This window comes from Thermobia domestica, chromosome 1 (genome assembly GCF_964235325.1).
Source record: "Thermobia domestica chromosome 1, izTheDome1.hap1.1, whole genome shotgun sequence".
Classification (NCBI taxonomy): Eukaryota; Metazoa; Arthropoda; class Insecta; order Zygentoma; family Lepismatidae; genus Thermobia; species Thermobia domestica.
In genome coordinates, this window is record NC_137454.1 from 156,895,148 (window position 1) to 156,907,448 (window position 12,301).

General features: G+C 37.0%; 1 protein-coding gene and 1 non-coding gene across 3 annotated transcripts in view; both read left to right on the forward strand.

Moving 5' to 3' along the window:
- The window catches only part of LOC145690285 (transcription elongation regulator 1-like), a 166,991-nt gene that overhangs the window by 121,603 nt on the left and 33,087 nt on the right, over positions 1–12,301 (forward strand). The window lies entirely within an intron of this gene.
- TRNAQ-CUG (transfer RNA glutamine (anticodon CUG)) lies at positions 5,357–5,429 on the forward strand. Its single transcript has one exon. It is a non-coding gene; the product is annotated as a tRNA-Gln (tRNA).

Consider the following 12,301-nt stretch of genomic DNA (forward strand, 5'->3'; position numbering starts at 1 on the left):
TAAACGCATATTGATGACGTAACGACAGGCAGGATAATAGCACGACTGAAGGCAGGTGAAACGCAGCAGGTCGTGTCGCAGGAGGTGTATGTTCCACAAAGTGTCATCTTTTGAATATGGCAACTATTCAACAGACGGGAAACGTGACCCGGCGCTACAGTAGAGGACGTCTGTGGTATACAATTCCAAACGAAAACCGGTATCTCACAGTAAGTGCCCGCAGACGCAGATAGTGAGTTTTGCAGGGGACCACGCATGAGACCTTACTGCTGCCAGTGGTACAGTTGTTTTCCGGGCAGATAGTGTACAGATGACTCAGTAGGAATGTTAGAGGCCATACCATTCAGCTAACATTCTCGAAATACTCGTGTAGAGGTGGGTGTGTTTTGGGTGGGTGGAATTTGCATGAGTGCACGTACACCTATTCATGTCTACCACAGAGAAACTGTAATAGACCAGGTGTACCGGGATATCATTCGAGGCTGTTTCCCACTTCCACACTGATGGACAATGCCAGGCCATATCGAACTTCCATCGTGGCTGTGAATACCATGTCTTGGAGATCGTTCGACCCCAATCCGATTGAACACGCGTGGGACGCTCTCGGTCGTCGTATTGCTTCCCGTCTTCCACCCCTACTAATGCTTCCAGAGCTCCAACAGGCACTAGTACAAGAATGAGATATCATACCACAAAGGCTGCTCGATATCCTAATCCGAAGTATGCCAGCATGTTGTGCTTGTCACGATGTACATGAACATCACATTCCACACTGACACCAATTTTCGTGTTCATACATTGTGGACCAATATTTTGTCCACACCTTGAAGATGTACCACATATACAAGTTTGGTTTTTCGTCTCATTTTTGCAGTAGTGTGCATTTGGAAATAATGTTTTCTATGACCAGCATGTTTTATTTGGATTTCTCAATTTTTCTGAATCACCCTTAAGCTAAGAGATTGGGTGGAAATTCTGTTATTAAAACGCTAACTTGAGAGACCGCTCTGATTGGGTGGCTTTAAGGTCAGTTAGGCTGTTCAAAGTAGGCTACATCATCAAAATATGACGTATAACCTTATTTTTAAAAGCTCTTGTTCGAGTCAAGACAACCAGAATTGAGCTCCTTATATGTGTGAGAAAGAGCTGAGATATTTTTGGAGTTGTCTGTAACTACGTGGTCAGAAGTCTGGATGTATCATTGAATACACAGGTTAAAAATTTGATAATAGTGAAAGTTATGGATGTTCACGTGTTGCAGTGTTTTGTCACGCTTACATGCTGTTTTTCAGATCTCAGTTCTGTTCATGTCAGTTATCTACTTTCGAGTAATATTGGGTTTTGATGAAAATTTTATGAGATAGATTATCATTTTAACTGTTTCGAATCTGAATACGTATTTCGCGCAGTTAATTTCGTTGCTTGAACAATTGCCTCAAATAAATCAGTTCTTACAAGCTATATATGCAGATAATGTGATCAGAACACTTTTGATCTGTATAAAATTCAAGCAGTTGTTCTATAAACTAACAAAACATTAAGGAAGCATGATTGTAGTTTGTTCCTAGTTGTGAGCAAATTCAGAGCCATAGTTTGTTAAATGTATTTGGCTATTAAATAATAATTTTCGTAAGAGTTTCTTCAGTTGTGCTCGGCATCTACAATTACGTAAACTGATGATTCGTTGTGTGTCAGAATATTATAATAAATGGTTTGTATATAATACATATATTTTACCAAAATAAGTGATAGACAATTACTTATTCAACGTTATTTTTATGTATATTTTTAAAAATAAGTTTACATAGTAGGCAAAATAATGATCCATATATTTTACACTGCGTGAAGTTGCTAGGACACACCCACATACACACACACTGACTCATAACTTTTGTTCACACTACTGCGTGTCTATGTATTGTTATCAATATGCCTCTAGAGGGCACTAGTGAGCCATTGTGCTTATCAGTAAAGGCAGGCGTGCTCTGTGAGCGTCGTTATAGAAAAAAAATTGAGACAGGAGTGGGAAGGAGACACCCTACGGGATACGGTACAGGTCGTTATCAGTGCAATATTATCGCGCAAAGTATATAATCTGTTAAATGATAAAAAGGGTCAGTTGATCTAAGTTATTATAATCGTTTCAGAGCTTTTGGTCGGCTTGAGACAAGTCAAAATGTCATAGAAGCTGCACGTGTGATGGGGTATCAAAGAGTTTTTTCTTAACTTCAAAAAGTTGCTGTTATAAGAGGAACAACTGTGGTTGGTGAGATTAGTAGAGATTGTGAAAGGTGTACAACAGTTCGACAGGATCGATATATAGGTTTGTCATTTTTGAAATGGAATCTATCTGTTACTCTACCCCAGAATTGCTCACATGTTTGCCGGTGCTTCTGGTGTCTGTATCATCTAGAACAATTTTACGACGACTAAATTAATGTTGCACTGTATGTCCAGAAACCAGTGAAATACGTTCCATTATTCCCTCTCACGATCGTATCAGATTATGGCGGTATGGGGAGAGGAAGATAGTTCAATGTAATGTTTTTCAGATGACTCACGGTTCTGTGCGTCAAGTGATTCTAAACATCACATGATGTGGATCGAACGGTGATCACATCATTTACAGCAAAACTGTTAATGTGACGCATATGGGGGGTCTTGGAGCTATGGAATGGGTGGATAGAATGACAAATGGAAAAGCACACTGCATATCTTCGACGCAGGAGGACAGTATTCTAGCAAAATTCTAAAAAGATACAATCGTTTTTTCGTGGAGCAGTGGGTCCTTACTTTGTTTATGTGGATAACATACAGGACTATCCAAGTTACAGAGACCTAGAGAGTGAAGATGTCAACTGTTTGAATTGGCCAGTATATTCCCCAGGCGTTAATCACTTCGATAAAGCCTGGAATGCTCTCGGAAGACCAGTTCTACAAAGGAATCCACCACACTGGATCCTCCAGGTTTTTCGAAGCTGTCCTTAGGGACGACTTTGACGACATACCTCATTTTACTGAACATACTCGTCGATACCATGCAAAACAGATCTGCATGGTGCTATGCTGTTCGAGGTGGCCAAACGCATTACCAATATTATCAGAACGCAGAGGGCACTGTGGTTCAGTGGTAGAGTGCTCACGTCTGGTGCAAGTTGTTTCGAGCCCAGGCCTGTGAGTGTCGCGAAGAACATTATGTCCTTTGGTTTTCTCGAGTTTTCCCACTTCGTCTACGTTCTCATTCCACCGATTCTTTCACCAACCGTGTGTTTCGTTTAGCTTACAAGTGGGAACTGCACTTAATGTTAACTAGCCAAAGTGATTTGCATCTTGTTTTTCGGTTTATCACGTAATTTCAGCCATCTTCTGAGAGTTCGATTATCAAGAACATGAAAATGAGTAAGTTTAATTTAAAGAAGTGTAACATTCTATAAAGTAATTATAATTTGTACTAGTATATTGGTCACTTGATGTATGCGGGTCATGTCCCCAGAAGTAATGGGTAAATATGTTGTTTGTTTACTAGCAATTGTCAAGCATTGTAGCATTGTATGTAAAAGTGACCTGCTTCACCGGAGGTTTTATATATATATATATATATATATATAAATATACAATTTGTGTAATTTGTGTTAGGAACAGTCCCCCCATAGGCAGTTAGATCATATTGATGCTTGACACTTACGAGATTTAGTTCATACTTACTTCAGTGTTCACTATAGAAGTTTTTTTTTTTTTTTTTTTTCATTATTGGAGCAAAAGATCCAATATATTTCAGGCAAAAATTTTCTTGTAGTTATTAGCTCTTCCTGATTAATGCTTCAATAATATTGTTAGATTTAAGAAACAAATGAATTTATATGTACTTAAATACTTCAACTTGACGCTAGGCATGTGTCACGTAACATGCGATGTTTCTTACAGGTTGTTTAGTTCTTATTTTATCTGATTATAATTATTGAAGCATATAAAAGCACGAGCAGGCACGTAGCCAGGATTTCGAAATAGGGGGGGTCCGTGACGAAATACTGTGGTTATCACACCAGGGGCTCGATCATTCTAAATTATTTTAGTAGCAACATATATTCGTTCGTTTAGCCAGGATTTCGTAATCTGGGGGGGGGGGACATTAAATACTATCATTACACACCAGGGGATCGAGCAATCTAAACTATTTTACTGACAACATACCCATATTGGTCTTTTAGGACAATAAAATGAAGACATGTTAGTAAGTATTTTGAGAAGAAAAACTATGAAGAAATCTTGAGTGAAAGAAAATAAAAAAGTATTGAAAAAGATATAGACTTCCGAGGTCATTCGAATTCGGTTCTACTTGTCTTCTTTCTTTTTCTTTTTCTTATCTTCGTTTAATGCCACCAAGGATAGCAACGAGATAGTCTTTCGGGAGTAAAGACATCCTATAAAATGGATTAGAGGTGCCGCGAAATTCAAAATGGCTCATATTATTGGTGATTCTGGCCATTTCTTAAGTTCTACCTGAGAGTCTATGTTATCTATGCAGATAGATGGAATTCGGAATGTTTCGTTATAATAATACCAATTTTCTACTCCCCCCCAATTTCCCCCACACAAAGCTCCTCATAAGAAAGAGTAACCAAACACTTACTGTAGCTTTATATTTTTGACGCTGATTTATCTTTTTTCTCGTTTCTTTTTGTTTCATCCTTCCTTAATATTTTTCATTTCTGGATCTGAAGTGGGGGGGGTCCGGACCCCCCGGACCCACCCCTTGGCTACGTGCCTGGCACGAGGTGCTAGAATAACGTCTCCTTTCCATTTCATTTTTGCCGACTTAAGTACTGTCGGTGGAAAATTCTTGAGTATTTAAACAGATTATTCTGTAAGTCAAGAATCGCGAACTTTCATTGGAATATTTTAAATTTTCCATTTGTAATTTTTCCAGTGCTAATCTTGACGTATGTACAGGCGGTTAATATAGTGCACATACTCTGTGATAGCATCCATAATATCAATTTTAGAATAAAGAGACTGCTTTAAGTAATTCCTTAACTTTTTAAAGTTCAGTGTCTGGTTTGTAACTGTATTCCTATATACATTGAAATCCTTCCAACGAAGATTCAGTCGTTCTTCGTAAGTCAAATTGTGTTGTAGGTGCAGCTTGAGTAGGAATAAATGCTCCATTAATTCAATTCCAAATGTACAATTTCAGGTACGTGATAAGAAAATAAACCTAAAACTTGCGCACCTGGAAATCTGCCTTTGTGGTCATTGTTGTTTCAGTGACAATTGACCAACTTACTGAAACTGAAATGATGTATCTATAGTTGTATTTTCATACCATTGGTAATTAGTCAGAATGACAGTGATCAAGGGCCGCGGTGGCTCAGTGGTAGAGCGCTCACCTCTGGTGCGTGGGGTCCCTGGTTCGATCCCAGCTCGTGCCAAGTAGAGTTTGTGGTGGACAAACACCGTGTGCGTGTGTATTCTCGGGGTTCTCTCGTTTACTCCCACTTTATTCATTCCACCATTGCATTCATTTCCCATCATCACCGTTTCCTTTAGCCTAGCCAGCATAACTGTGGGACGTAAAACTGAAACTGAAGACATAATCAATTACTATATATTTACGAAATAAGCGAGTAATTTTTTACGTTACTCACGTATCTCTTCATGGTGAGGGTAAGAACTTTCTGTCAACTCTTCGTATATAATGGCATATATATTCACTCTATCTATTTGAAGTACCGGTTAACATTGGTGGTCGACCGTCCGGACCCCTCCCTCATAATTTCATCAACACAGAGTATCCAGACGCTTGTGTGTGGCGGCAGATTCCTTCATCTAGTTCTTGTTTAATCATTGCCTATGCACGTTAGGATTTCTGAAAGAAATCCACTTTTCGTCGCACGTTAGTCTTTTCAAGGAACGGAGATCATGTGGGTTTTCCAGGAGTTCCTTTGCACACATCCATTCGCTATTGTGCCTGAGGCTGTACTTTTGTGTCAGTTCGTGGGTTACAGTTTGACAGCCGTAGATACTTTCACGAAGGTAATGAAGATGATGAACAACACTGGATTGTGTGATACCGACCTCACCTATATTTTCCAACTGCAAGTCTCAGATTTGTCTCCGAAGTCTGGAGCATGACCTGGAAACCCTAGGTTTTTGACCTACATGATCTTGGATGATCAGCAGGACTCTTGTAAACCCAAGCTAAATTTCTTGAATCACGTGGTTGCTGTGCTGTTGTCAGCTGTCCTTTCGCACAATGGATGTTTTCAGATTGCTCCGCATCGTTATTTTGCAGTTCAAACTCTTAAACGAAACGTTTCCATATTACACTTAATTACATCATTTTTAAATTATTCTGACCGTCAAGTCACACACTGAGCTAAGCATTGCTAACTTCAGGGCTCAAAATATCACTATCTGTACTCGTGATAGGGAACACGTCGGTAGTTTGAATTGCTTCGGTCACGCAAAATATACGCCGTCAAATGATTACGTATCCCATGCCAATATTGCGAAACTTTTGTCACCTTGTCACATTTCAGTTCCAAACACTTAATATCGATCCGATTTTAACTGAACTATACTTTATATAGTTTAGTAGTTTTTATAATATTTAATATTCTCTTTTCTTGACATAATCTTGAAAAGAGTTTCATCCTGTTTTCGTGATCAAGGCTGATGATTTTCAGACGAAAAGTCGAAAAAATTATGTATGCTCAAACAATACAGTAACGAGGTAACTATTTTGTTGCTTTTGTATTTTCACTACTAATATCAAAAACATGATTCAGCAGTTATTTGTAAAAGGAAAAGGAAAGAATAGACTGAAACAGTGTTACGTCACATCCGTCTCGCTGCCATGGTGATCGTAGTTTTATTTACTAAACAACATGGCCTAAGAACCCAAGTACAAAGCGAAAACAGGGACGCGTTAACTTTCGGATTGCAAACATTAGAGTAAAAGAAACACTTGTATATGTTTTAAAAAGCATTCAATGAGTGAAACTACGAAAACATAGAAAAAGCAAGCAATTAGGTAAATAATATGTTAAAATATGACAAACGTTGAAGGTGAAATGTTTCCCCTGATATCACAGATTTTGTGATTTATACATTTGGAGGTTACGTTAAGTGTCAAAATATACTTAGCTTATTTATTATTGGATATTAAATTCAAATAATGCTGGAAAATTTTTATTTAGTATCATCAGTATCACACATTACATTACAAACGTTTAGGTCTACAGAAATAGTGTTTAAAACTTATGCTGAACCATACATAATTGGATGTTTCTTGTACTGTTAGTATAAAGTAAATAGGAAATATAAGGACAGATCCTATGCATGTTAACCGATCAGAAATTGGTCCTGATTGAAAATTCTCAGAACAAATATGTTTGTTCTATTTTCACTGTGCCGACAGCTCACCGGTCTGTTCCATAGACTTTTTACATTGGGTATAATTGCTTTTGTTCATTGTGCATTACGTGGTAATGGTACTCACATCACTTATGCAATTTCTATCGTATATTATCAGATTACCTAGAGACGTGGTCCCTGTAGAAAAAGGTGCCTTAAGTGTTACTTCGTTAATTGCTAAATTTCATCGTAAATTTTCTAAATAGTGGACCCATATTCTTAATCTGTATTTTTTCCTGCCAACTTTACTTTGTACTCAAAATATTCTAAAATTATAACTCTGTGGTCTTATTAACAGTATTAACAGTACAGTATTTCTATCGGTTCATGCATTTGTTTAGCAAAAAATATGGCGATTATCATGGTAACGAAGAGGAAATGACGACATCACTATTCCAGTCTATTTATTAATTGGTATACGTTCAGATATTTAGTGTTCTGCTCTTAATTTCGGAAAAATATATAAAATTTTAAAAATAATGAAGACACATTTGAGATGAGCTGATGCTTTGAGATTCATATTAATTTCGTCAGCTCAACCAGAGTATTGATACACCTGCCAGTTTGGTAATATAGTTCTAGAAAAGTGGAATTATCGAAGGAAATTTTGATTGGGCACGCAAATTTGCGGATATTGGATCTTATCAGGGACATTTCATTCCTTTTGGAAAGTAATACTTGCGGATGTTGTAAGAGTGAAAGATATTGTACACAAATGTGGAGAATGTGAGGTGGTCTATAATTATTATAGTTAACTGCGCGTCGAGCACTTCATCATCGCGCCAAATTTGATTAAAATCAGTCAAGATTAAAAATCGGAATTATTTTATGTCTCTAGCTAATTATAATAACCTGATGTATTTAAGAAATAACATATTTTTCAGCCAAGTTTTAACCTATTCGGATTAAATTAGATTGAGACAGATCAAGACCGAAACACGATATTGACGGATGCTCGATACAATAATTGCAATAATTTAAATTATTCGTAAAGTAGGAAATTAAGAGCGGAATTCACAACAAAAGATAGCGTGGAGGTCACAGGCAGCGACCCCCCAGTCAGTATTCAGTGATGGGAGGTACCGAACAGTGACTATTTAAATAACACATTAATCAGATTTGTATAACAGATACTATAACTTTTCATTTCACGCCGCATTGTAAGATGAAATTGTAAAACATTATGTAAAGTATTAGTTAGAATTTTGACCTTAAAAAGAAAGAAACGTAGATATTTTTTCCATAGGTGATAATATAGTCTTGACAGTGCAGCAGAAACTTCTTGTGTTCTTGTTTGTTTTGTTTCTTCTCGAAGAATAGATACTTTAGTTTAAAAAAAAAATCGCACACTATGTCATGCTATTTAATTATCATACTATATCTGTACCACTGAATGGAAATATTGAGACTGAATGCCGAGGTTCCTGGTATTCTCATGTAAGTAAGTTGCCGTAGTTAGAAAAGCACAGTCTTTTTTTTTTTTTTTTTTTTTTTTTTTAACATGGTGTAGAGAGGACAGTTGACTGAAACAAAAGGTTAAATATTATGTCTTTCACGAAAACAAAGAGAAAGTGTGAGGTTTTAAAACATCTTTCGTTTTTTTTTTTTTTTTTTTTTTTGGTGGGTGGGTGGGTGGGTGGGTGTGTGTGAGAGAGAGAGAGAGAGAGAGAGAGAGAGAGACCGAGAGACCAGAACCAATTCAAGGCTCCGGCTGCGATGTCACTTTCATGAGTAAATAAATTTATTATATTGAAGCGGTTCACGTGGTTTTGACTCGAAGTCGACTACTTCAAGAAATTCGACTTCCATTGAATTTTGATTTTGTCGATGGTCTCTGCAACGAATTCCAGTCAGATCTTCACTTCTTTTAATACGAAAACTTGAATCTCTTAAAGACTTATTTCGAGAAGTGGGAACAAATACAACGGTTCGTTTGCGAGAAGTTGTACGAAACCGCGATAATAGTAAAAACGTTTTCGTCACTAGAGACAATTTGCTAGCCTACAATAATTAATTCTGTACCACAAAATAAAATAAAAGAATGTTAAAACAACACCTCGTTCCACATTGTCCTATATGTTCAAAAGTATCTTCAGAAAACTACCGTCAGCTGAAGCTCGTTCGACAAATGCAGACAGAACATCTCCCCATCTTTTCAAAGATGCAAAGAACTATGTAACAGGTAATAATAAAAACTGAAACTCTAGATTTCAAAATAGTAATTCTAAATAGGTTTTGCGAGTAATCAGAATTAGGGTTTCTCATATGGCTCAGAATTTGTGCACACCTAGTGAATTTTATTCGAAATCTTGTATTTTTCTGTCAACTTGATGGTCATACCAGTAATTTTTCTTACCAAACACTTCTTTTACATCGTATTATGTATCTATATGTATGTGTCTGAAACATACATATAGAAGTAGTTTTTTTTTTTTTTGTTTCTTTATTTTTCTAAGATTTCCAATTTTTCACACATGTCGTGTACTGGTTAGCACTGCTGAATACGGCAGTGAATATATTTATATATCCGTGTTTGAATTAACATTTATTTTCTAACGAAAGTAATAATTCATTCATATTTCTTGCACATAGTTTGTATTAAATTCAGTTTGAGTTGTTGCAATAATGTTATTTCATGTCATATTCAGAAGTGGTAGCCAAATTATTTTGTTACTTTGTATTTTTGCATGCAAGAAATAATTTTTGAATCTGTTCTAAAATATTGAATGGCCTAAAAAATTCTTTGTTGAAAGTTGTATTATTTTTGACAACTTCAGTATTGTGTATTCAGGGATGTGCAAGTGGTCGAAGCTTTGCAAACATACTTCTAAAATGAAAATGTTCAATTTAATAGGCTCGTTTAAGGTCTTATTTTCTATTGTGCACTGAAGAATATTTGAGCGTCTACGTGTCTAAATAGTTAGCAATCTCATTTTGGTGTGGGAGATTCTCGGAGGAAGTACATGTTTGGATTTCATGTTAAGTGCTTAAAGAACATTTTAAACTCAAAACAGTCAAACTAAAGAATATTTAAATATTCGGTTCTTTTTAGCTGTATCTTTGTTTCAACTTAGGTTTGGTTTATTTCATTCTCTAAATCCGGTAATTGTGGGCGGAATATATTTTGTCGCTGTAAGAGTTCAGAAGTAGTGTCATTGAAAGTTAGATTTACGTTTGGCAGTAAACACCTTGTGTAATACGATCTTTTGAGAACTGAAGTCACGCGTATTGACGACACAAACATCGTATATATTTAAAAAAGAGGCTGGGGTGCTCAGTCAGTCAGGAGACTGTGTGTTGTTGAAAGAGTCTGTGAAAGTGCACCATGCAAAACACAATTTCGAATGACTTTGCTTTATGAGTTCAGACTAAGACATTTTACACATCTAGCCGCAGAAAACGTGGCTTTTGGCCAGCAGTGGTGAATGAATGTTTCATACGTAGATGTGACGTAGAGCAGAGTCATTTTGAAGCTGGAGTAAAGTATCTGCATTATCTAAATTACGGTTATCTGTTTTTAGTATGTTCTAAGTGCAGCTTAAGAAAATGCAAATTAAGGGAAGTTTTAATTTTAGACTTTACACATCAATTTATTCCAGCTTGACAGAGGAAATTAGCGCTATATAAAATAACAATTGTATCACTTGTCTGAATTGGGGTTTGTTTTCCTAATTAACAAGCGAATAAGGGTCTGCTAATATTTTCGCTATTTTATCACATACTTCTTTGCGCTGAGTAGTTAAAAATATGAAGTCTTATATTATCCTATTTAGTTTATCATATATTCTGAAACTTGACATATTAAGATGATACCTAAATCACAAAACTAGAAGTAGGGGAGCATTGTGGTCTTTCCTGGTGCGAAAATTTCCTGTTTTGATCCTATATCATGTACATTTATGATGTATAGCATTGTTTCTGTACTTCTCAGAGGTCGTAGTTTCATTGTTTTTTTTTTATTTATTTTATTTTTATTTCTTCCATTTCACCAATTCTTTGAGCATCTATCTACATTGTTACTTATCATCTGCCTTTAGCCTATAGGCGTCCATTTTATTTTAGAGTAATATATTAGAAGTAAAATTAAGTACAGGGGACGGATAAAAATATGGAAATACCTGGTAAAAAGAGGTTGACATTTCAAACACGATTTGCATCTGTATGGTAGGCGTCACTGTGTTCACTGGCACATCCTGTGAGGTATACAACCTGACAAATCGAACAGACGGGTCAATTATAGTTCAGCGAGCGGTCCGTGAAGGTTATCGTGAATCAGGTCTGAGCTTGTAGTTTTTCAAAGAGGCCAAATTGTGGGTGCACGTATGGTAGGAGCTTCCGTGACGAAAGTAGCGGAAAATGTTGGGTGTATCTAGAGGCACAGTTTCAAAGATCATGACTGCCTACGAGTGTTCCGGAAAAACCACATCAGCGAAACACTAGCGAGGACGCGAGTGTGTGGTGCGTGACAGACACACACATTGGGTAGAATTGTGACCAAGCAGAAGATCATTACGGTGCCACAAGTCACAACTGAGCTGAGCAGTGCTTACAAACCTTCTTAGCGTCAAAACAGTTAGAAGAGACCTCTACAAGCAGGGTATTTATGGCAGATCTGCAATTCCCAAACCACTCGTGAATGTTGACTATTCTACTATGCGGAGAAGTGGTACAACGTCCATAAAAAGTGGACAGTGGAAGACTGTCATCTGGTCGGATGAGTACAGACATTGTTTCCAATTGCTGGCCGAGTTTACTTGTGGAGAACGACAGCATAAGCGTACGATACAGAATGTCTGTTACTAAGAGTGAAGCATGGCGGGGGTTCAGTGATGATTTTGGCAGCTATATCTTGGTATTCTGCCGGACCCATCATCACCCTGCATGG